Genomic DNA, 26,177 nt, shown 5'->3' with positions numbered 1-26,177 from the left:
GTATCAGGTTTGGCAAGGCAACAGCTGTGCTCTACCCTCCATTACACAGCTTCCTGCCTATGCAACTCCCAGAATGTAACCAGTTGCCTTTTTTGGCTATAATCAGGCAGGACACGGCGGCACTATGCTTCAGCTAAATTCAGTTTCATCATTTCCTGAGGAATCCGAAGTAAGCAGTCATCTGAAGTGTCCTACATTACACTGAAATATAGTCCTCTCTTCCTCACATGCATGTGCTCAGTACACCTTGGAAATACATTCTAGGATAAAGATCAATTCTTTTTGGCTAAGAAACATATAAGACCACAAGAAATCTTTCAAGGGGTATCCCCAGCCAGTCCTAGATCTGAAAAGAACTAAGGGAAGAAGATAGTTACAGAGAGGTTAACCACATTCCTTGCAGGAGGAGAACCCTAAATTATCTCACATACTACAAGGGTGCATTCTTCAGCCAGTAAGGGATCATTCTAGAGCATATATCCCCTTTTTATTTTCAGGGCTGAAAACAATTTTCACAGTAAGAGGAGAAATGGCCTAACACAGCTACTCTAAAATCTCACCAAACACTATATTAATGTACATTTAATATGTTAAAAAAATATTAAACTTGGTGTAATATAATATTTTGTGTATATAAAAAGATATATATAAGCTTTAATATTTTAGCTACTACCATATACAAGTGAGGAGATTCAAAAAGGATCTGCACCTCCAACTTGAAACAGACTTGAAAATTACCCTATTGCATGGCAGCAGCACTCTTATCATCTTAAACTATCTTTCACATGCTCCAGAACAGAATCATCACGTCCTAGAAGTAAAAGACTAGAGGCTCAAGCTAAGACAACATGGCATTAGAGCTATTCTCGAGGCTGACTCTGAACCCACAGGGCGTCTAAACTAGCAATACCACAAACCAACCATTAATTTGTCTTCTCCACAGGAACAGCACCAGAGGAATCAGATTCAGCAAGTTCCATCTCATGGACTCCCAAACTTATCTTCCAGGCTTATGCTGCATTTCACTGGGCATTTCTAAAATTCCCTTAAAGTGGTCAAGGAAGGAAGCAAGCCCAGTAAGCTTTTACAGCCCTACAGCAACTCACAATGAATGCAAATCATTGCCATTTTAGGAACAAATTAGGAAGCAATTTGTTTGCCTGGTAGTTTGCATTTGGGGTGTAGATAATTACGTGGGACAAGGACATTTATCTTTACATGGCTATTGTGCAAGTGCCAGATGAGAATACCGTTAACAATATTCTTTTTGATGCCAGTCTATAGGCAAAACGACCAAAGGATACAGAAGGAAGACAGACCATCCTTGTTTTGAGTTTAAATGCCTCCTTCCTAGTATTGTTTCCAAAAATGACATATACAGTCACTTCCCCATTAACCCAGTACGTTCCCTTTTTGTGGTTCATAGCAGTCTGGGGAAGAAGCTGGTCAAACTTTGCTTGTTTTCCATTATTTCAGGGGCCAAAAGACATTCTTTGCCATTCAATCATTCTTTGCCATTCAATCAACTACATATCAATGACAAAGATGCCATACTGTCACAGACAGAGGCAATGCAATCTCTACAGTCATGAATAGGATGGGACCAAGACATCAATATGTAGTGCAACCTCTAAAAAATAATTTCAACTGCCCTGTTGACATACATCTTTCCCAGCAGATTCTTTTGAGAGGAGCAAGTCAAACGCTGGATTTAACTTAAGATGACATGCACTCCCTTTGAATTAGGCAGAATTACTCCAAACCCTCACTGGAATACAATCATATGGACAGAAGTTTGCCTTAGTCTCCTGCAACTTCATAGCCTTAAGGCTTGAATTGTGAGACACTTCACACACTCTCTACTTAAAGCACCAAGTGCTTCCCAAAAACCTGGGAACAAACACTTTATCTGGTCTGGAAAGCTCTACTAGCTATCTCTGCTGTAAGGTCCCTTTCTTTCAATTACAATGTTTTGCAACTGCTAAATGCACAGAATATTACCTGTTTGCAATTTAATTTTCCATAACTATTTGTAATACATCCATCAGCAACCACAGGATTGTTCCTGGGAGTGAGCCACTTCCCAGTAAAATGAACTTGGGCTCTACTTAACTATGGAAGTAACAACTGAAAGTAGAAATAGAATTCATACATTAAGAAGAGCATTAGTGGCAAGAGTTAAAGCATCACACTTACTAACAAGTATTAGAGCATCAGCTGGGCAAGGAAACATTTCCAGTTTGAGTTACCTGAACCATCATTAAAGCAGGGATTCCCACACTGTTCTTTCCTGGCTTCAGCCTCATTCCTAGCAAAGATGCATTACTATACTGGAATAGATAGTTTGAATCACATACCATTTCATTTCCCTACTTTAATGAATTATGAGAAGTTTGTGAAATACTGGGCTACAGAGAATGCAAAATAGCCATATACACACAGTGACTCCTTGGCAATCCAGGTCATCACTTCAGAACTATGCTGTAAGACTGAGCCTGCATGAAAAGGGGTATGGGTGGATAATTAATAGAAGTTTCCTTCTGTTTCATATCCACCAGTAAGTCACTGTTACAAATTTTCTGTGATTTCACATTAAATAATCCTCTCACATGGTTTGTCTAGTGGCCTCTCCACTTGCAGTGCACCCTTTAGGAACTCCCCTAAAGGGTGACCAAAAAAATGAACAATAAATAGCAAACATATTTACACTGCAAGTTCATTTCCCTTTCTTTAAAAGAGTTCACATTTTAAAAGCAGTTCAGGAACACAACTCTCCCACCACTTTCCAAACTGCAGGTTTTTAGCAGGTTGTCAAAGGATGCAATACAAGACAAAAGGCCCTTTCACAGAACAAAAGGAATGTACACCATTTCTATAGGCCAGGCAAGACTTTTGCACTAGAAAATTACAGCACTACTGGCCCTATTTTGAGTACAACTAAGTTGCACTCAGTGTTGAAATTTGATTATTTGTTAATACACAGCACCTAAAAAATAATCTGACTTTGAGAAGCTGCTAATGGTTCAAACTAAATTTGGTCAGTTACATTCATATGATGGGAATCCCTGCTAAGCATATGATCTGAACAGCTAATACTTGCATTATTTCTGCAACTCAACTATTTTGCTTTCCCCAGCCAGCTGAATGCAGTTCATCAAATCAGATTTAAGAGCAGCTAGAAAGCTAGACTAAACTAGTCTAAATTAGACTTTAGTGGCCAGGCTACCTACAGTGACCATGAACCAACAATATAAAACCCCTAACCCACCAATAAAAAACTTCCTATAATTCCCTTGTATTCACTAAGGAACTGTTCAGATCTCATTTGTTTAGGTTAGGCTGACACTTCACAGCTCCAAGTGCCAGTATGTTTATGGGAAAGAAAACTGTAAAGTTTGTTAGCCCAAACTGCTCCAATTGGTAAGCAACACCTACATAAAAACTGAAGTCTGAATCACTAGGGGTGAGAAATGAATCACAACGGGGAGGCGGAGAGCAAAGGAAAGGGAAAAGCTGGCAGGAAGCTGAACTGATGGACAGGTTATATCTGCTTCTTTCTCAAGTTCACATATATTGAGACACAGCAGTGCTTGATGCTTCAGGCTGAATGCAAGAATGACGAATTTCAGTCATCCCAGAGAGAATACAACACCAGGCAAGTACCTGAGCTCACAATTAACACAGAGAGCCCCCTGAGCTGAAGGCACCGAGCTACACTTACCCTTTGTGTTCTGAATGCTGCCATGCACACTCATTTCTTCTACTTCAGCTTTATTTGGGACTCATAATGACTACTGTAGTTCACTGCTTTCCTCTCTAGTCGCAGTCTGACGCACACAATACATTGTTGAAAGATTTATTTCACAACTGGAATGCAGTTTGCTGGCAATTATTGTTGCATATTCAGTTTGACTGTAGTGCTGCCCAGACTTGCAAGCTACCCTGTTTATTACTGTAAATTAAACTCAAGGTAGAGCACTAAAGTGCCCTCTCCATATCTGGGGCTCTAAGAATCACGAAGGAGGAATCTAATTATCTAATGTATAAGTGATGCCTCTATTGCACAGAAGTTACCTACTGGTCAGACTATATGTAAGACAAAGGAAAGAAGTTGAAGGAAATTCTGCATCTTTCAGGTGGCCTAAAGGTACCTGACATGCATCTCCAGAACAATGAACATGGAATAAATGTTTCTGGGTTTCTCCAGCTGCCAAGCACCGCTCTGGTGTGTGTGAAGCAGCACTTGCATACATTCTGCTGTAACAGCTGACAGAGGAGGTTTGCTCTGGCAGCTGGGACTTCCCATGGTAAAGTGCAAAGGCCACAAAGCCATGTACTAGCAAGACACTTACATGCCACTTAACAGTCACCTTTTCTCTCCACTGGGTTCAAACACAGTAGGACTGTGAGAGCAGCAGCTACAAGCACAGCACATGTACATTAAACAAAAATTAATGCCCATCTGAAGAGGCTACTTTTGGGTACCACAGGCTGAAAACAGGATAGTGCTGGCTTCACCACGGGCTACAGAAGCACAGAAATGATCTTGGGCAACCACACTGCATGCAGTAATTAACCACTGTAAGTTATACGCAAATAAAGCCAGGCATAGCTTCCCTATATTAATGCTAGGGAGGGTATGCTTGCCTCTATTTTAATTGCACCTTAGGAGTTGAGTGAGACATAAAGACACACCACCATGTAGATGGCACCAATACAGTTAATCAGCTCTATGAAGCCTGTGCACATTGTTTAAACACACCAAACACTGATTTAGGGAGGGGGAGGGTAGCCTTCTGTTGATTTCAAGTCCAGTCTTTAGCATGACAAAGCTAGGCTGGCTGCCACCCAACCCCATTCACTTCGAATAAATATTCAAAGTTTACAATCCTGCATAATACACTTTCTGCAACTTTTGTTTCTCATTAGTGGAGTACAGTACATGCCTTCTCAGCAGAGGAGAGAATTCCTCTTACAGAGACAGTGTGCCCACAAGGAAAACATTCCAGGGGGAGAACACATTCTTCATGACCACTCAGCAAAGTAATCCCACTTAAGGAGACAGCTGTAGTTCAGAAAATTGCAGCCCATCCCTGCTGTTCAAGCTGTTTTGCTGGAAGACTTGTTTTCAGGAGGCATAATGGCCTGCGAAAGTTCTGATCAGACATGCAGAATTCCCTACGGACACTGCAAGAGAGAGAGGGGAAGAGCTTTAAAAGTTTTAACCTGTCTTTGTTACCTCAGGGTCACTTTGCATCCCTTCCCTAATATTCTGATTTAAGGCTAAAAAGGTATCTGCCAAGAACTCTGAGGCACTGTGTAAAGTAGCTCTACATATATATATATATCTCTCAATTAGCACTCCCTGTCATCTTTGTCCATGCCAGGTTTCCATTCATTGCAAGAGAGAACAAGGAATAAAACAATTAGACCTAAATGCAGAGAAGAAAAATACCGTTCTGATTCACCCTTTTAGATGCAAATATTTAGCATGCATGTGGCCAAGATAAAGTCATCTTACAGAAACAATTACTCTTGCTAACATTAACCAACAAATTGCTTTGATCTCAGCATCAATACTACTCACCTTCTTCCAGCTCATACTGAAAAGAATCAGTGTAAATATGTCTGGCAGATCATCTTTAAAAGTATTATTTTTACACTGCAGCAGAAGTTTAGTCTCTAAATACTTTCAGCTCAACCTACTGCACCAAACTAGGACTGTGAACAAACAGCTTTCTGCTACTTTTCATATTTTTACTCTTGTTTCAAATCATACTGCTGCACATTAACAGCAGCTATGGGGATGGCAGGCAAAAACCCTGGTAGAGAAGTCTACCACCTTCACAAGGCTCAAATTTGATCCTCAACTCTTCAGGGTGTACATAAGGGTTCAGTAAGAGGATCTACCACTCTGTTTATGACAGTGATCTCTGACGTAGTAATCTGGAGAAGAATGATTTTTTCTGGACATCAGAATACAGCAACTCTTACACAAGAAAAAGCTACATAGCCTTTAAGCTCCAGGATGTGTAAAGAGGCCAGGTTGAAAGTATTTATAGTTTAAAAATTTTTATTTATATTGTTTTTATATGTGTTTCATATATAGACATATTTATGCTTACAAACATCATGTTCAAGATAGTCTGAAAATCCAGATTGCGACATTTCCCTGTTGCATTCAAGGTTTGGCACAGCTTCTTAGCCATCCATTACAAGCACTGTCCTATCCATTATAAGCTCCTGGTGCAGCAGAGCACACGAGGAACACTGGTCTGGTCTGTACACCTCAACCTCAAGCTTGTCTTCTGGTTAGCTTGCTGCCTCCCTGACCTGTGCTTTCTTCTCTCACTGGCAAATGTATCAGTCTTTAAAAAGGAACAGCATTAGGCATCTCTAATTTTAGAATTCACCCAACCGTGCCCTCCTGTCTGGATCTCCCAACGCAGTGATTTTTGTGTTAGAGGAGAAGAAAGGACTCAACTTTCAATCTCAAATGAGTAAAAACAAGGGCACTTGAAGTAGAAACTTAGTCTGAACTGTTACAATCATGGCTATATGGCATTTAAAATTTTCTCTAGTCTGGTAAAGAAAAGACTTTTTTGGGAAAAAAAATTATCTCCTTTTGACAGGAGACTGACATAATATGACATTCTACCATTCTCATGTGAGGAAGCAAATACAATTAGAAAGTTTCCAATGAAGTTTTGCTTTCTGCTCTAAAAGGATAAAAAACCAGAAGGAAGCACTGACCACAGAGCAGCCAAACTGTTTTATGTGTTTCCACCAGTTAACAACATTGTGCACAACCATATACATGGCAGTGCTGTGGTGCTGAGGCACTGGAACAGGCTGCCCAGGGAAGCTGTGGATGCTCCACCCCTGGAAGTGTCCAAGGCCAGGCTGGATGTGGCTCTGAGCAACCTGGGATAGTGGAAGGTGTCCCAGCCCATGGCAGGGGATTGGAACAAAATGATCTTTAAGGTGCCTTCCAACCCAAACAATCCCATGACTCTGATATTCTCCTCCTTATCTACATGAGCAAGAGCTGAACTACTACTGCAGCTGCACTTTTTCCTGACAGAATTAGCAATAATACAATGTGGTGATATTTATCAGTTAAGCTTACTTTGAGCACTAAAGAATTAAAATCTATTTATATAGTTCTGCCCATTAGGAAAAAAAATAGGATTTGCCACATAAAAGATTACCTCCCACCATGTGGAAGATGATAAACTGATTGTGCACATGTATATGCTACATGGGCAATGCAGATAGTTTTTACAAGTTACATTAATTTGCCTAATAAATTGGCAATCCTTCTTTTATGACTAATACATCTTTCTCATCACATTTGTGATGTTCTCATTTTACTTTTCCCATCATATATTACATTAAACTTGGAAAGGGCCATTAAACCAATTCACAGTAATTTACTGTGTAATGAAATGTCAAAGACTTTAGTGTCTGCTATAAAGATTCATACTGCAACATAAACCAGTTCACTTAGCTTTTATTGTCTGGGTTAAATCACAAATCTTAAGTCACAATTTGAAGAGTTTTTGTGCTTGTAGAGAAATCTTATTTGGTATTTATGCTCCTTTAAGAAAGAAAATTTACTTGGTCAGTATGCAGACACATCCACTTGAAACACTGCAGTTTCAAGTATCCAATTATTTAACTATTTTAGGTAGTCTACGTTATACCTGCATCCATTTATTTAAACTTATACTTCCATTTATTTAAACAATTCTGAGAAGTCTAAATACATTCTACTTGATGTCAAAAGGGGATAAAAACCATTTCTATATCTGAACAACAGGAAAGGAGAGACGTCTGAACCGCAACTATGAAGAATAAAATATATTTAAGTGGCATTCTGCTAAAAAAATAAAATTCCACTACTACAATAGAAATATTTCTTGGACTACCTCATATGCATTTACAAGCAAAAAGTAAAATTGTTTTCTAGATAGTTACCACAAGGAGGAATTTATGAATTAAACTGCTATTTCCAGATATCTTCATCTCAAATCCTCCCCTTCTGACCTTTTCCACTAACTGTTAAACACACAGCTATCCATCCTCACAGCCACCCAAAAAACCCAAAGCAAGGTGTCAATACCTTCATCTGCATTTTAAACTATGACTGACATAGCCAAACCAGAAGTCTGAGAGTATTCTTCTTCACCTACCTTAAAAAAAAGGTGCCAAAAGTCAACTTACATTATAAACGAACTAGTTTTAAGTGCTTAGCCAGGAACTTTCTAATCCAGTTCACTGGTTTGACTTCAGATTTACCTTCAGTATTTGTTGTGAAGTTCTTACATCTAAACACCCTGTACTTGTTCAAAAAACGTCTAAATCCTAAGAGAAGGTTTATTTTTCTTAAATTTATAGCACATCAATGAAAATCACTTTGTTCACACATTTCAAAATAATTGATTTTATCAATTCTGGCACAGAAAGATTGGAATCTCTTACACTAAATGGCAAGCAGACCTACACTGTAACAGTCCCTGTCAAAAAGACCTTACTCACTTCACTTCTGGTAAGTCAGTCACATTTGGAAAAAAACAGAAGCAACTAAAATTAATTTTTAATTGAAATTTGGCTGCAGGCTTCCTTTTTTTTTTTCTTGAACATTTAAAACAACTCTGTCACTAAAACTGGCTGGGTTGGTTGTTGGCCACAACCAACTTTAACGGAAGTCAAATCTACTGCACTTCCAAGTTTGATTAAAAGAGCCTAAATTCAAATGAACTGGTGAAGTCTTGAGCTTAAAAGAAAAACACAGGTGAATGTACTCTCATCACTACAAACAATAAAAAGGGAAGTAAACTATTACAAGAGCATGCTTGAAGTCTTACATTTTAAACAGGAAGCTGCCCAGCAGGAAAAGAAAAAACCCTCTGACTGCACACGACTGACAAAACAGAGCTGTAAAATTTCTCTAAACCTTTTTCCTCACAAGTCTGAACGCCCACTTTGCTTTCACTCAAATCAGAACTCCAGCTCTGAGCTGAGGCATATATCACAATGGATTTCCTGCCGAGACTCATTAAAATGGTAGTTCTTGATGAATGGAAGTATTCATCAGTTGAGGAGACTTTATGATATGGATTTCCAAGATAAGTTTCCCTTCACATATTAATTATTAGCCTGAGTTTACTGAAATCGCTCATCCATGTGGTTTTATTTACCGCTCTCAGTAAAGTCAGCATACATACATTACAGGAAAATTAAATTTCTAGTCATGAAGACAAGCAGAATCCAAACCCTATGTACAAAACTCTAGAGCCATGAATTTCATAAAGAGGTCATGGAGTCAAGCCACAGTATGCAGCATTACATTTCATTATACCTCTCTGCAACCAGCAGCAATCCATTTGTAATACTTCCACAAGAAATAATTTGCAGTGGACAAGTATGCCAGATCAATTTTACAGTTTCCACTTTGCTATGGTTAAAAAGGGCAGGACTTAGCAGTACTAGCTCCAGAAGTATCACACAATGAAATCAATCACAGTGCCATCACCAGAAAACTGCAGACACTACTATTTCTTCAGAGTCTTTAGGAGGCTCAGAAAGGCAATATATTGAGATTAATAGTAACAGGCCAAAGGAGCATTAATTGAAAATGGGGACTAGTCCATTATGCTGAACCTGGCTGGGTTGCAGTGAGAAGTTGTTAAGCCACTACAGTGGCCTAGGACTGCAAGACAAATCAGTGTTGAGATTATTACTCCAAGTACTCTGAACAAGTTCTCACAGCCACTGAAGAAAAAAGCGAAGCGAATAAACCATTCATTAAGATGAACTTGTAAACTGATGCATTTAATTTAGTTGGACAACACCCATTTGCATTAGCTTCCAGGGCAGAAGTTGCATTTGTGTTTTTGCCTCAGCACACTCTATTAAAATCAGGTTGCTAGTTTCCATCTCTTTCTACACCAGAAACTCAATTAGAACCACGATGTGGTTAAACTGAAAAGAAATTTAAGGTACAAGGTCACCGAGCCACCATTAAGCTAGAGCAACTGCCAGCAAAAACAATGCTGCTGTAGGCAATCCTCTGCTATTACAGTTTTGTTCCAACCCACAGAAGACTTAACGTCAGGCACACAATTTCTCCACTTAACATGCAAACAGCTCTGCCTCAATTATAAACTAAGAAAACAAAGAGTAACAAGGTATTCATACAAGAAATCAAAGACAAAAATGTATGTTAGAGGGCACTGAGTGCACCACTGAGTCAAACCAACAAAAATGTACTAAAGCATACACTGAGGATTAAGGTTTTGGACACCTTTTAGTAGATGTACACACTAATTCTGAGCCTCTAAAATGCATTTTAGTCATCAGTTAGCTCCAGCATGTTACCCAATAACCCAAAGCTACCACACAAAAAAGCAGATGTAGTACACAAAAGCAGAGGATAATACAACCTTAGCTTTGACTTCCCCTTTCAGGAACCCTTGCATTAACCAGATGAGTTCCTGTACCTCCCACGGGCCCACTTACAATCTCACCCTATTACAGTCACACTAATCCAGAAGGGACATAAATCTGGGCAAGACACAGGCCTAGGGATGGGGTGGAAGCAGAGCACTGAGCAGAATCAGCTCAGAAATCACAATACCTCTGGCACGTGTCTCCTTTGTTCTGTATCCTGGAAATTAACAGAACCAAATCTGAAATTTGGGTATAGGCAGACAAATCTCCCAGTACAACTGAAATATATTTTCACAAAGCTAGTAGCATCTGATATACACGAATTCCCTTGTACTTGCATGAGAATAGTCTGACACATGTCTAACCTGTGAATTACTACATGCAAACATTTGGTACATGATTTTTAAAGACTTTCCAAGATAGCGGTAGTTCAGGTTTTCAAGATAGCTTGTTGCAGTTGTAAATACAAGTCTCACATTTGTGGCAGATACATTTGCAGTGCCAAGCAATGTTGCAAAGAGACTTAAGCACCTGTGGCATCCAACTGCAAGGCAGTTTTCAACTTGAAGAGGAGTATTAGAGCTACCATTAGCTACACAGCTTGAACACTCCCCAACATTTTGCATAACACCTAAATAACATGCTGGACAACACAGATTATTTCAGCCTCCTAAGAGAGAAATTCTTCCAATCTCTTTCCTACAACTTTACTGGACAAGGTGGTTTTTTTCATTATTATCATTACTTTTTAATTAGATTCATATAAAAGATTATGGTGTAGCTCTCACAAGCTATTTGTCTTCTTAAAACATTCTAAAACACACCAAAATCTACCCAGGGGAAGTAATGAAAAAAATCTTATTCTTTATCTCCTGAGATTAAATTATCATCTGGCAACTTTTTTCTTACAAGATTAACTTAAAAAAAAAAAACAAAAAACACACAACTAAAAACCAACCCAGAACCATGGCAGAAATATCCTAACAATCTATGCAAAGTCCAGTAAAAGGACTTCAGTTTCTCCACTCATTCTTTTGGGGCAGACAGAACCTGACTATTAAGTCTTCCTGTTTATACAGAAACAGACACAGGCTACTTAGTAGAGCAAACACTGAGGTTGCAGACCCTTCTCCAGAGATCTTCCAAAATCAGACCTTGGCTATACAAGTCAAGCATCCAAGAGATGACACCATTTTCCAAAAAGAGCCACATCACTCCCCAGCTTGGTGCGACTCACACTTACTTTGACATTTCAGATCAGTATAAAAAGTTCAGATTCTCATTTCTATCCACTGCTACCAACTTTGCACCTACTTTAGAGTTACAGAAAATTTTGCCTGTCCACCTCCAAAAAGACAGTGCACACCACTGTGAACAAGTGCAATAAACAAAGCTGTAAAGAAGTAGATCACATCAATTTAAGCAGTTCTACCTGATATGGAGCATCACAGAACTGTTGCATGATTTCCTTGTACTTACTTTTACAAGGTCAGATTAGCATAAAGTCTTGTGTTTATACAGTTTTGGAAACTGTGATTAACAACTTCAAAACCCTTCTGTGCTACTTACATTTATCAATAGGTTTTCTCTCATTACAGCTTTCTAGTTAATAAAAATATTTATCTCACTGAAACCTTGTGAGAGCACTACAGATGCAGACAGTGCATCCATTAGTCGATACATATCTGCACCATGGTTTGCCATTTTTCTGGAATGCCATCGATAAGTGAACTTAGTCACATCGTGACCCAGTGACTAATTTCAAAAGCATTTTACACAGGCAGCAACTGATTAGAGGGCTGTTACTTTGGAGTTAAAACTTTACCATACCTAGCCTGATGAACAGGAGATGTATACAAGAGTCAAGAATGTGTAATTTAATCTTTCAATCCACGGTTCAACAGCCTCCACGCAAGTTACCTTGTATTTCCTTACAGCAGACAAATCATAAACGGACCTTGGCCTGCAGACTACTACAGTATCTTTACAAGTTTGAAGCACAAACTTTTTTATGCATTACTCTAGAGATTACTTTTTTCTGCGAGACTTGCCCGCTCATAAAAAAGCTTAGGTTCTTAGTCCAATCTGATGGAGTGTGGCTCAGGACATCATGATATAGGACACAGAAGAGAAACCTATAGAAGAAAGAGCAAGAGCACAGTGTTTCAAGAGGGGGGGGAAAAAGAAAGAAAGGAACTGTAAGGAGAAGAAAATGGAACTAAACAGTCACCGCATGCACAGTTAGTTGACCAATGAAGTTTACTTCTGAAAAATCCCTCTTTATTACCAGAAGCGCGTTATTCCTTTAAAACTCATTTCACCCTGCGTTTAGGCAAATTAGGAGCAATCCTCATTAAACTCCCTGGGCAGGCACCACCCTCGGGGGCTATGAAACTTGTTACTTTCCACACCTACCGAGGACAAGCTGGTAAAGACACCACTCAAAAGCCGGAGAACTTTTTCCTACTCGGTTGGAGGTGATGCCTGAAAGCACAAGCTATCTGCAGGAGCTCTCGGTGCAAGCTTCATCTTGCCCTGTCACTCCCTCCCTCCCTCCCTCCTCCCTCTCTCCTGGCCCAAAGCGAACGAGGAAGTGGAGCCGGGCGGGCGGGCGGAAGCCAAGCCCATGGCGGTGTCTGCAGCAGCCTTGTCAGCCCTCCGTGACTCAGGCTGACAGCTGCCCGCCGGCCCCGCAGCCCCCTGCCCGCTGCCCCCGCGGCACGGCCAGCGCGGGGAGGGCGAGGAGCGGCGGCCGGGCACAGAGAGCGCCAGTCGCCGCCCCACCTGCGGGAGGCCGGCCGGCCGGCGGGGCACGGAGCGGCAGCCCGCCGGGAACACGCGGCCCGGAGCGCAGCGGGGCGCGGGGAGCACCCCAGCACGGCAGGTCCCGCGGGGACGGAGAGGGAGAGCGGCGGGACAGCGGAGCCTTCTCGCCCGGCCGGACAAAGAAGCGCCAAACCCGGCGAGGGAAGGAGGGAAACGCGGCGCCAGGGGGGACAAACCGGAGCCACCCGCGCCCACCGCCCCGCCCGACTGGCTTCACCTGAGCCCGGCTACGGCGGAGGGAAGGAAACGCCGCGGCGGCGGCTGCGCTCCTCGAGGCGAGAGTGCGGCGTCCTCCGGCTGCGGCTCCTCCCGCGGCACCGCGACCGCCGCTCGCTCACCGGCTCTGCTCAGCCGCCCGCCCGCCCGGGCGGGGCCGTCCCGCCCCCCGCGACCCTTCCTGCCAATGGCGCAGTCGCTTTCGGAGATTGACGGCCAAGCCGACCAGTCAGAGCGGGCCGAGGTGCGGCGGCCGAGGAAGCCGTTGAGCCGTTAGCAACGCCCGCGCGCCCAGCCCGGCCCCGCCCAGCTCAGCCCAGCCCGGCCCCGCTGCCGCTCGGCTTGGGGAGCGGCGGGGTTCGGGGTGCCGACAGCTCCGCTCCCCGCCCTCACCGCGGCAGCCCTGGGCTCGGGCCGGGCTGCCCCGCTCCGCTCCGCCCGGGTCGAGCCCTGCCGAGCCGAGCCGCCCCCACAGCGCCCCACGCCGCGCCAGCCCCACAATGCCCCGCGCCGGGCGGGTACCGGCGGCCTGGGTGTGCTGAGGGCAGCGGGGCGGCCGGGCTGGGAAAGGGGACCAGGGAACGGGGCTGTGCCAAAGTCATCCGAAATGGGGCTTGGCGTGGGGGCTGTCCCGGTCAAGGGGTTCCCACTCAGCCTCCTTGTAGTGCAAAATATCTGCGCCAGGAAAAAGTCAGTTTCGTTTCACAGAATCAGGTTGGAAAAGATCTCTGAGATCGTGGAGTCCAACTGAGCACCACCTTGTCAGCCAGACCATGGCACTGAGTGCCACGTCCAGTCTGTCCGTAAACACCTCCAGGGACGGTGACTCCCAATGGGCAATCTATCTCAATGGCTAATCGCCCTTTCTGTGAAGAAATTCCTCCTGATATCCAACCTGGCTCAGCTTGAGGCCATGATCCCTCAGCCCCTTCACCCAGCTTCATGTCCCTTCTCTGGACTCTAAAGGAGAAGCCCGAGGCAGGCAGAAGCATGGGTGTAAGCAGCCCCTGATGCTGCTGAGGTGTTTGAATAGCCAGGGCATGTGCTCACAGAGGCCTGAAATGTGTTTGAAAAGGCATGCTGAGACACTGGGGTGTGAAGAGACAAAGGTGGTGTCACTCTGTCTCCTTATATTTATTGGAACTTCAGGATGAGCTAGAGGAGGAAGCAATAGTCAGCATGTAAGACCAAAGTCCTGAAAAGTGTACAGCATATCTAAATCCATATTTCAGATCCAGACAAGCAGATAAGGTTTACTGCACACTTAATGAGTGTGTAGAAATACAAGGCTCCTTCCTTTGTGACTTATGACTTTGTTCAAGGAGGGCACATTTGCAGATGTAGGTGCCAGTGAGAGAAAATGCCAGGCAAAGTTTACTGGTGGCAGTACCAAAGCTACAAGCAGAAGAGGCAAATTAACTTAAAGAGGTATGAATAAAAAGGGAGGTTAGTGGAGAAGTGCCTAAAGTAATCATTTCTTGTCCAAGTGAAACACTTAAGGCTTAGAAAGGTTCACTGCAGCAGTTTGGAAACAATGCTAGACCTTTGTGTCTCAAAACACATAAGACAGTGGGAGAAATCACTGAAAGGTTGTGCAGCTGAGTGTCAGGGACACAGAGGTGTCACTGTTAGAGGCAGAGGTGAGAAATGTAAATACAGGTGCAAAATAGAAATGAGAATTTAATTAGGTAGTGAGAAGGGAACACACAGGGTAGATCTTCACTAGTACTTCAAGGCAGAAAATGAAGCTGGAATTTTGACAATTACCTATATAATCAGATACTTTTGGATTTCTGTGAGGGTGGTGAGGCACTGGTAGAGGTTGCCCAGAGAAGGTGTGGATACCCCATACCTGGAAGTGTTCAAGGACAGAGTGGATGGAGTTCTGAGTAACCTGGTCTAGTGGAAAGTGTCCCTGCCCATGGCAGGGGAGTTGAAACTGCATGATGTATTTAATGTCCCTTCCAACAAAAACCATTCCATAATTCTATCGTGACTCATTTTGAACTATGAAAAAAAAGTGACCAACATATGGAATGGATATTTATTGGCTGAACAACAGGGTTTTAAGTTCTCCCACAAAAATGAATCAGAATGAAAACAGTGGAGGTAACCAAATATATCAAAAGCTGCTTAAGAAAATGAGAAGCTGCATCTTCAGCCAAGTGGCTGAGAAAGAAAAGGTAAGCAAAGGAAAGCAGTCAGTATCAAGTCTAAATAGAGTTTTTAAAGGAGGAAAAGTAGCAGATCTTAGCTAGGAAAGCAACTACAAAAGGCAACATGAACTGACAGCAGTAGTTATGTTGGAAACAAAAGATAATGACTGGAAGCATGAAATGCAGACATGAGAAGGCTGCCACAAAGTCATTTTTGAAGACTGTATAATAGTGGTAATTTAATTTTTTTATTCTTTTCTGAATCTCACAGTTGCATAGGTGCTCTGCTCTTCCTGGTGCTCAAATTTAAGGCTAAGCTAAGACTAAACTGCCTTCTTAAGGTTTGGGGCTTTTTTCTTTTTTTTTTTAAATATAAATTTAAGAACTTGGTTCCACTCCTGTTTAACTGATATCAAAATTATCTTGATTGCTTCAGCAGTAAAGGATCAAAACTGAGTTCAGAACAAAGACTGGTGCAGGTTTACACCATCCTTCCCCTTCGCAAAAAAATATATCCCACCTCGACAGAAAACTCTGTGTGTTTCCCTCATGGTGAGATTTAGAGATGTGCCATAGTTGAGGCAAGTCAGATTTTAAATGTCTGTTTTCTGTAGCTCAATTACTTTGAAAATAAGTGCAACAGGTTTTTGTTGGCAGGAAGTTACCCAGGAAAGGGGACACACCTCAGAAAAAAACAAGTATGAATAGAGCTATCAAACAGATTTTATACATCTGTTACTTTCAACAAGCTCACAGGATGTTTCTGTGGATCTTTCTGATCAACTTCACTCACATTTTCCATCAGCATTTGCAAGCCAGCATCATTTGGAAGAACAAACCTGTAATGGTCACTGAATTCTGGAAAACATCTCAACAGCAGACAGATTTACCAGTTTGATGGGAATAAATTAATGACACTGTAGTATTTCTAGAGGGAAACAAATCTAGAGGGAAACAAAAAAGCAGTGAGCATCCAGAAATACTTCAATTTGCCAGACTTTAGACACCAGACAAAGGGCCACTTGCTGAACTCTACAGGGTTTTCCCCTACACTGGTCTAATCCAAGACCAGTTTGGTATTAAGTTTGTTACAAACAAACTTTGCTTAAATTTGTTGGCAAACAGCAACCCCTGAGAGAAGCCTGCACTTCTTTGATCAGTAATAAATGCAGGGAGATTTGATTTCTGTATCTGACAAACAGATAAAAGTGGCTAAATTCATTTTGGCGAATAATTTTCAATACATTGGGGGACAGAAAAAAAAATTTCCAAAATTAGTTTCTTACTGGCAAACTAGAGAGAGTGAAAGAAGAAGAGTGACAGAGACAAAAAGGTGTTTACTCCATCGGAGAAGTCACATTGCTAAACTCTAACCACAGTGCTTTAGACAGAAACCGCACATGTACAGATCTGGAGAATGTCACAATCTGGTATTGCTAAGAAGCCTGAGCTCTGCTTTTGCAAAACCTTGAAACATTAGTTGTTTCAGTGCAGATTCACAATTAGAATTTCTCTAGAGAAGTAGCTCTGAAGTGGCTTTAACATATAAACCCATACAAAGCAGCAGCTATAAAGGCAGATGAGAACTTGAAGCATTTTCAGGTATTGCAGCAAAAGGAAGTGGCTCTCTGGAGGCAGGTCTGTAAAAGAAAATAACATATGTCTGCAGACTTCATGCCTCTGAGCAACCTGAAATTCATCTGCAATTTAAGCACCATGTATTAGCACATAACTTCCTCTTCCCTTTATACCAACTCTTGATTGTTCTGCTCCCCTAACAAATGCCACATCCAAACTGTGAGAGTGTGGAAGGTGGAAAGCCATTTTAAGAGATGTGGAAGGAGTGAAAGCAAGTGTTGTTTCCCCTGAAGGGCGGGCGGGGTGTGTGTCAAAGAACCACTAAGTGAAATGTGTCCGGGTAATCTGTCTCAGAAGCAGCCAGGAGCAGGTGTTGGGAGGAGAGTAGTCCTTTTCTTACAGAATGATGTTACTCTCAGCAGAACTACCCAGCTTCTGGCATGGATGTGGAAAAGGTACGGCTTAATTGGCTCACTTTCATATGTCAGGGTGCGATTCCATCACGCCCTCTTCAACAGCAAAACTGGTTTAAGGTGTTGTCTGTTCTCCCACTAGCCATTTGGCTTTAGTGCTGTGACATATCTTACCACTGCTCCAGCAGTGGTGATGATGTTTAAAAAGTGATATTGTACACTGGATCACTGAAGAACAGGTAAGAAAAGAAGGTCAAGAAAAAAAGATCAGTTCACTGATCTAGTTTATAGGCCCTCAGAGAGATGCATCATCACAACTGAGGGGATTAAACTGAGGCACTGTGATGGAGTCTTTTAAATTGACTTTGCTGATGGAGAAAATTTAAGAAGGAAATATAAATGCACCCCAACAGTCGGGAGGAAGGGAGGAGCTGTACCTGTCATACTCCAGCATTTGAAACAGTTACTCTATTTTTCACCTCTCCCCAACCCTCCACCCACACAGTTCCATGTGAACAACCTGCTGAATCCTTCTCTCTCCTTGTTTTTCTTGCTTCAATTTAGTAAAAGAGGAACATATTTTTACTTTCTCAATACATTAATGGCAAGATCTGGAGCTGAAAACAAACCATTTACATACAGCATCTCTGGTCATTTGGGATACCATTCAGAGGCACACTTCTCTACCACTGTACTGCAGTAAGTATATTTATCACATGCCAGAGTCCCTTCTTTCAATAAAATGCAAGTGACACCATGCTGTAGAAAGGACCCTATTGGGGAAGCAGGTTATCAAACAGCTGTGCTCCAGCTGAAGTCATGGAAGTATCCTCAGAAACACACCTAGATGAAAACTTCTGTCTTAGGCAAAGTCTTCTTGGAGCTTGTGAGTTCCTCCAGTCCCTGAGTTGAGATTACAACTCCATTTGGCATGGTTACAGACACCACATTCCTGATCTGACATACTAAGAACAATGGCCCAGAGCTCTTTACCTCCAAGAGGTACCTCTGCCATTTAAATGGAACTACAATGTTAAGCAACTTTTTTTAGTTCATTATATCACTTTCCAAACTGTGTTTCCTCTAGCCCTGTTCTCTTGCTGCTCACTATGTTCTATTCAGCTCTACATTCAGAAAAGCTGGCATCCAACACCATTTTACAAAAGGGACAACAGGAATACCAGCCATCCAGCAAAAGAATCTTTGTCCCAAAACTCAGATTTGGAATCTGAATTTCCTGCCTTGGACCTACCCAGTCTTGTCCAAAATGCCAGCAGAGAACATCCTGTTACCTGCCTTAAAAAAGCACAACAACTTTTTTTTTTTTTGTTTTCCTGCAAAAAACAATCACTTTCACACCATAGCTCCTTCGGTGATAATTCAGCAAGTACTGATGCATGCAATTTTAGGCTTGTCTGCCTTGGTCTCACAGCTCCCTGGTTCAACAATTGCTAAGGAGCCTTTATTAACATCTCAATTTCCTTCTCCCTTGCTCAGAGGGGGTAAGAAATGCTTCAGATTCCTGAGTTCAGAAGGGCTTGGGGGCATTCTTCTTAGCAGAGAATAAGTTGAAAGGAGAATAGCATCCTTCCCCAGCCCCTCTGTCACTCTGCACCTGTCATGCTTATGACAAGCTAGGCTTGGGTGAGGTACTGATAAGGAAAATACACATTAAAGGGACTGACAAATCCATCTAAACACTGTTTAATTCATCCTGATAAGGTAGGGCTGTGGAGAGCTTTCTGCCACCTTTGCTTCTGTTTTTCTTCTGTAGGTCTCAGTCTGGGCCATGTTTTCCAAGAATTCAGTAGCAGAGTGACTGTGCTATTACAAAAATAGGACTTGGTTCATAGAATACATAAGAGTGATGGCATTTAACTACTTCACAAAATTTATTCATTGTTTTAATTGCTTTTCAGCATCAGTCACCTTTAATGGACCTCTAAACAAAAGGCATCTAGCTGGATGCTCACTTCCCTCTTCCTCTACCAGTAGGAATTTAGTCTCCCTATTTTTTAAAACCCTGCTTACAAATAACCATGAAGGCACCTCTACTTTCAGCTTGCTTCATTTTCCTGAGGTTACTCCGTGAGATTCTTCTCCACTAATGGTGCCTCTCAGCTTACCCCATGTCCGATGTTTGTTTTTGGGCTCAGCCTGCTACATTAATCAAGGCCAAATATTTGCTCAAATGAAGTGGCTCTGTGGTTCTCATTTCAGGAAGCTGGCTGAGGACAAAGTAAAGCTGGCTGAGGACAAAGTGGAACTAGCTTGAAATTTTCTAGTATGCCCCAGAGATGTTAAAAGCAAGGGATTTTTCCAGTGCCATAGAAAGTCATCCAGATTCCCACTGTAGCTTTGTTGTGGGAACTGCAGGGGAACTAACTCCTTTATAGCCAATTAAAGACACCACTTTCGTCTGCCAGAAACCAAAGTTGGTCCAGTCAAAACCAAACTTTGGGACCATTCTGTTGGGCTACAACCAGAAAGAAGACCCAAAGTGAAGTTGCTCAAACATTTGTTCTCCCTCTTCTGCAGGGCTGAAGCCTACATTTTTGTGTTAAGAGGAGGCTACATCCCTTGTGCTTGCAAGTCAGCGGCAGGTCTTATAAACACACCCACAGATTCTCAGCATAACATATTGCAAGCTCTGTGCATCTGGAGCCAGTGCATGCTTTACTCAACAACCCCCCTTTCATTTCTGCCAAGATTCCCTCCCACATTTGGGACATTTTTCCTGCTCCCTGGAGAGCCTCCTCAATTCTCCCAGCTCCTCCAGCTTCCTACTGGCAGCATGGACTGTTCTGTACGGTTTGCTGGTCTGCTCTGCCTTTGGGAACGTATGGAGCAGTGCAGGAAGCACACAAAGATGTGTGTTTTACCCTTATTCTCAGCCCTGTGTTCAGATGAGGGGGATGGACCAGAGGAGTGAACTGACAGTGCTGACACTCAAAGCAGAAAATTCACCAGGACTTCCTGAGGTGTTAGCTTTGTTGGATGTGAGAAGTTATCAACAGAGATACATGAGGTGCCATCCCTGTGGGAAGCCTCCTTTCAGATGAGGTGCAGATGAGCTCCATTTAAAACAGTCACCTTCTCTCCCATTTATCAGATCATCGTTTCCTGGGATTACTCTGGGACAAAGAAAGCAACTCACTGGGCATCCTGTGTGTTTTTATAACACACCAATTCCCGTCAAAAATCAATAACCCACTGAGGAGTAGCAGGATTCTGAGCTGCCCCGGCTAGCACCTGCTCTGCAATCAAGAGACAGGAAAGCATTAACAGAATCAAACCCACAGGACAGAGGTGCTCAAGGACTTCTGGAGTTCCTTCATGTGAGGTAGCAACTTGTGTTACGCCAAGATGTAAGGAGTCCTGCAAGCTCTGCTGCCTTCTTGCACTGGTCCCAGGGAGAAAAAAAAAATGAAAGGACGTTAAAAAGTTTTCTGTGGAAAAGAATATTATTTGGACTCTGAATTACAAACCCAAGCATGACACAGATCTAAAGCACAAAATAAGGTAGCTCTGCTCTCTTCTACCTAGTGGGGCAAGGCATTCAACATGTGGTAAATCCTGTCCTCTCCCTCCTTGTATTTTCTGTTTGTGCTTAAAGCATCCTTAAGCCTCTTACTGCTCTATGGCTCTCCTGATTACAGCTGCATCTAGCAGTGAACTTGAAACACATACCTGTACGTAAGTTTGCAGCTAATTGCTAGACACTGCAGAGGCCTGTAATTCTTTGACTCTTTATAGAGGAATGTACATGTATTAAAGCCTTTTGAATTTTCATAAGCCATTCCCTTAGATGTGGCATAGCAAAATAAAAAAAGATGAAAACAAGATGCTCACCCGATGATTCAGCTTTCCTGCAAAGTTTCTTCCACCAGCCATCCTAACCCTGAAAATAATCACCCCAGCCCTTTTTTTCCTGTGGGCTAGAAACACATCAGCAATGAGGATCATAATTTAAGGGTTTTTTGTTTCTATTAGGAGTTAAGAGAAAGAGCTTTGCATTACATGGACAAAAAGAGTCATACACAGAAAAAGAAAGAAGGTATGCATATGTTTGGTATTGTTAGGTTTCGGAGTTGTTTTTGGTTTTTTTTTTTAGTTTAAGGAATACTAAATCAGGCTTAGCTTTGCTAGGGGACATACCAGCTGTCTCCAAGCTCTTTTTATGATGATCTCCCTTGTACCTTAATTGAGAAAGCAGGGTGTGGAAGTTTCAACAAAAGCTCCCCTTTGTAGTGTGTTAATTAGGCACAGGAGTTAACAAAACCCCTCAGTTATAAACAATTACCTTTCCCCAGGCTTACTTTCATTTTCCTGCTATTGCATTTTTACTAATTTTCTATTAGGTTTCCAGAGTGGACAAGACTAATTTCTAAAATTAGTCTTCTAATTAGCAAAGAAAAGGAAAAAAACCCCAAACCAAACCCAAGCAGGAAAATAAGTAAAGCAAGAGGAAAAATACCAGAATAATTAGAAGCACTTAAAGACGCATATTTTTGTGCTTCTTCAGGATACAGGAGACCAAGGTCTTTTAAGTTCACTGTAAAGTCCCCTTTAAAACTGAAAATCTAGATTATGGTCCGCTAGAAGTGACTCTACGTGTAAATGTGAAAGAACGTGAAGGGGGTTTGTGTGCCCTAAAATGATTGCTACCCTCAGTCCTGCAGGAGGAGGACTGAGAGGAAAGTGAGAGTGGCTGTAATTTCTGCAGCCATCTCCTTGCTGCCGGTGCCCTGGCTGGCTGCTCGGCATGTGCTCAGGCTCGGGACACACAACAGCTGGGAAGGGAGCGGCCCTGCCCTCCTCCCTGATGGCGGTGACCTCACCTCTTGGCACCAAGCTGTCCCCAGGGCAGTGCCAGCCACCCTGGCACTGCGACCCCTCCTCCTCCTCCCTCTGCCTCCTGCCAAGGGAAGGAGCAAACCCAGGGGCTCGGGGCTGTCCTGCCTCAAACGGGCAATTCCGAGGATGGAAAACTGTACTATATTGCCATCTTAACACTAAATATTTTCCATCCTCCGTTGGCATGAAACCTTTCATGCTGCTGCTCTTTAATCTCGTTTTCTATTGAATCTCTGGAGAAAGGTCGAGCAAGGCACGTGAACCCACAGTATTGGGAGAGACACATTATGATTCAGTCTCCGGTCAGCGTCACACTTCTCTTGTTGCCTCTGATAGTGCTGTTTGCCTAACACATTTACAACATAGAAGGTACCAGATATTCTAAGTTGCCTTTGTGTCCAAGGAGCTGCCCAGAAAGCAGGGGAATAAAATTTATGTGGGACTGGGGAAATAGTAGCTCCAGCTGCATTCCCAATGGGGGCTCTCTATCCCATCCTGCCAGCAGACCTGGAAAAGACTGTCTAGGGGAAAACTCATAATTCTTAGTGGCAGCTTCCCAAGCACAGCAGTTCTTATTGGGAACTCTCCTCTCCTCTCTGGAAGAGACTGCAGATAGCCTAGAGAAGATAGGCATTCTGACCTTTATTGCTGCACATCAAACCAGTCTTCCTTTCTCGCTGTGTTGCAGTAGCACAGACTGATTGTGAAGCCAAGATCAGCTCCTGCTGCTTTCTCCAAAGAGCTTTCAAGCTCAAACAGACCAGGAAAACTCAGTGTGAGAGGGAGATCAGAAGTGAAGAAAGGCTGAGAGTGACCTCAATGCCTGCAGCAGGTCCCAGCATGTCCAGGTAGTACCCTGACTGACCAGGCAATCAGGGAGCTGAGGACCCCATGGCAGCACAGAGCTACTGCACGTGCGATGGAAAATGTTTAAACTGCTGGAGTTGGGGCCCACAGGAAACTTTTGGGAAGCATGTGCTGGGTCTAAGACGGGAACCAAGAGAGTTGGTGTTTAAAATACACACTGACAATGAATTGCTTCATTATTTAGAGAAAAATTGACAAGGGGGGAAGGAGTAAAACTCAGCCACATCAGGAAACAGGCAAATAATTGTCTGACAGATACACCAGGTCTCCTGATTGCCGGTCTAAGACTTTTCTGCTGCTTGGCCCTCAATGTCTTACTCACCATGATCTCCTTCCAGGAGACAGGAAGGTCTCCTGTGCATTTAGGTATGGATCTCACACGCTGGAAAAGAAGCAAGCAGAAACATAGGGCTGCTTGCTGTCTTTGCTATGTGTCTTATTTTGCCCTGATCTACTGTTTTTCATTCTCCTCTAACACCTTACCTGTCCATACACCCAAAATTGGAGAATGAAAGCAACACCCTTCAAACCAAAGAAACTTTTGGCCCATGAGCTGCTGAAGACACAGAGGGGTGGATCACAGCTCCTCTCCTGCAGCACTTTGTAAAGCAATTGAACAGTCCAAGGCAGGAGGCTTTCTGCACAGGCCAAGGCAGGGCAGAGCACCTGGAGAAATTGGACCGTGTGAACTGGACTTGCACATCCATGTGCAGAGACATGGGAAACACTGTCTTGCTGGAGCTGGAGCGTGGAGGGACGCTCTGGAAGCTGCAGGCAGGAAGAGCCTGCCTTGGGAAGAGCAAAGCAGGTAACAATCATACAACTATTTATGGCTCTTTTTCCTGGTGACAACGCAGCCTTATAAGGGCAAGAGCTCTCCAGTCGGGGCAGAGCTGCGGGGGTGGAGCCTCCAGGGGCACTCCTGATGTTTGCTCCCAGGCTATCTGCCTGCCCAAGCCGCTGACCTCCTTCCCGGGAAAAACCCTGGGAACCCTTGCTGAATCCAGCTGTTCAAATTTCAAACTACAAAACGCCTCGGCTCCCCTCCCCTTCTCCCCATACCTCCTACTAGCTGGAGCTGTGGTGAAGCAGAGACGTCTGCTTTTGTAATGTTGTGGGTATCAGGGAGCACTGGGTTGGAGAGTCCCCCCGCAGCTGACGTGGGAAACATATTCCCATCTGGTTGTGACAGTACTGAGAACTGGAAGAAAAAAGAAAGAAAAAACAAACAACCCTCCCCATGCCCCCCCAGTGTTGCTTGTTGGACACTAGCGAGTGTGTGAAAGGCTGCAGCTGGAAAATCTGCTGCACAAGCTCAGTTGCAGATCCTTTTGCCCATGGATGTGCTTCAGAGGCCCCCAGTAATTCTGGCTGAGCTTCCAGTATGTGTGTTGGGTTCTTTCAGCCCTCTCCCATCCACCCTGCTGAACTATGCTGAAAACGGGTTGCAAATAAAACTGAATGTAAACATGCTAAAAATGTCACTGTCATCAGATAAGGTTGCTATGCACATGAAATTCCTGACACGAGTTCATTAAACCAAGGACATGAAAAGTTAAGCCACATGCATGTGTTGCCTGGGATGAGGAGGAGGGGAGGGGGGAAGTATGGTTAGTGGGGATTCAGGCTGTAATTTTTTTTTTTAGCCATCTACCAGCCCATAGCTATCATTCTGGTGTGACTCAATTTCTCCCAACAGGAGGGGAAAAAGAAAAAAACCATTAAAAAATGTTACAGCACCCACCTCCCTCTGTGAATACTGGAGTGATTTGGGAAGGAGCAGGATGCAAGGGTTAGCCATGCCACTTGGGAGCTATGGAAGGCTGGTTTTCCAAAGGGCAAAGCCCACACTGACAAAGGATGGCCTCAGCAGTCTTTACCGAAACCAGTCATATTTAGCACTCCAGGAGGCAGTTATCATGTATTATAAGAGGAAACAGGCACTAAGAGCTTCCTCTATGATACACTTCTTGTAATTGTGGCTGTGTTTGACTTGCAGAAATGCCTGGGCTAGATGCTCCTACAGGGACTTACCAGTTCTCAGACACTCAGGTTTGCAGAAATGCATGAGCTGCCAGATGTAACGACCTTCCCTACCACCTACTGAGTTGTTACAGATCTCAAGCCACATATTTTAAGAGAGAGGCAGGACCTGTGAGAATAGTCTACAGATAGGAGTGATTTCAGGAGATACCCTCTCCTGAGCCTATCACACAGCCACCCTTTATCTGCTTGCAGGCTGGCTGGGAATCAAGAGAAACTGTGCACACTTTGCCCTGGGATGAGCAATGCTGGTTAGATTAACCTGCAAAGGTGGAACATCATGTTCTCCTCAGCCTCACAAGGGTCACAGTTGGGGTTTGATGACTGTGTGAAGCCAACCCAAGTCTGAGCAGTCCCTGAAGGAGGATTGTTTCCCTCCCTTCTCTGATCTTCACACTCCCACTGCCAGTCTCAGATGACAGCCAGCTGATTCAGCTGGAAACAACCCTGAATCCAAAGAAAGACAGATGTTTCCAGTTTGATAATTTCCTTGGTCCATTTGACTATGTGGTTGCTACAGAGGTGCTGAAAATGCACGGTTGTGAGCAGCCAGATCCACAAGCTGCTCAGAAGCTATGAGGGAATTGAAGTTCAGTAGAGCCTAGAAAGCCTCCTTTCCAGGGATATTGTGAATGAATTGAATTCAATTGTGTGGCTGGTCACAGGTGTTCTTATAGCACCCCATATGCAAGTGGTTGCAATCAGTATCTGAATTAAGGAATGTCTACTACCAAATATTTAGCATTACCAAAATCACAGCATCATT

General features: G+C 43.2%; 1 protein-coding gene and 1 long non-coding RNA gene across 4 annotated transcripts in view; one reads left to right on the top strand and one right to left on the bottom strand.

The window, feature by feature from the left end:
- Positions 1-13,624, bottom strand: part of MYH9 (myosin heavy chain 9) — a 68,535-nt gene extending 54,911 nt beyond the window's left edge. The window contains exon 1 of one of the 2 annotated variants that reach the window (XM_085048873.1): positions 13,499-13,624. The gene's annotated coding sequence lies outside the window, so the exon portion shown is untranslated. Of the gene's footprint in view, positions 1-12,870; positions 12,890-13,498 lie in introns of those variants that run through there. The other variant, XM_085048874.1, reaches the window with a different exon arrangement.
- A 115-nt stretch (positions 13,625-13,739) lies between these two features.
- On the top strand, positions 13,740-24,926 carry LOC146443813 (uncharacterized). 2 transcript variants are annotated; one of them, XR_014849306.1, is made up of 3 exons: positions 13,740-14,925; positions 15,925-21,701; positions 23,190-24,926. It is a non-coding gene; the product is annotated as an uncharacterized LOC146443813 (long non-coding RNA). The 2 variants fall into 2 exon arrangements; XR_014849307.1 differs by having other exon boundaries at positions 22,745-24,926.
- The last annotated feature ends 1,251 nt before the right edge of the window (positions 24,927-26,177 follow it).

The sequence above is a fragment of the Lichenostomus cassidix genome, chromosome 1Aa (genome assembly GCF_008360975.1).
Source record: "Lichenostomus cassidix isolate B80296 chromosome 1Aa, HeHo_3.0, whole genome shotgun sequence".
Taxonomy (NCBI): Eukaryota; Metazoa; Chordata; class Aves; order Passeriformes; family Meliphagidae; genus Lichenostomus; species Lichenostomus cassidix.
The sequence above is the reverse complement of the archived record's forward strand: the minus strand, read 5'-3'. Positions and strand labels throughout refer to the sequence as shown.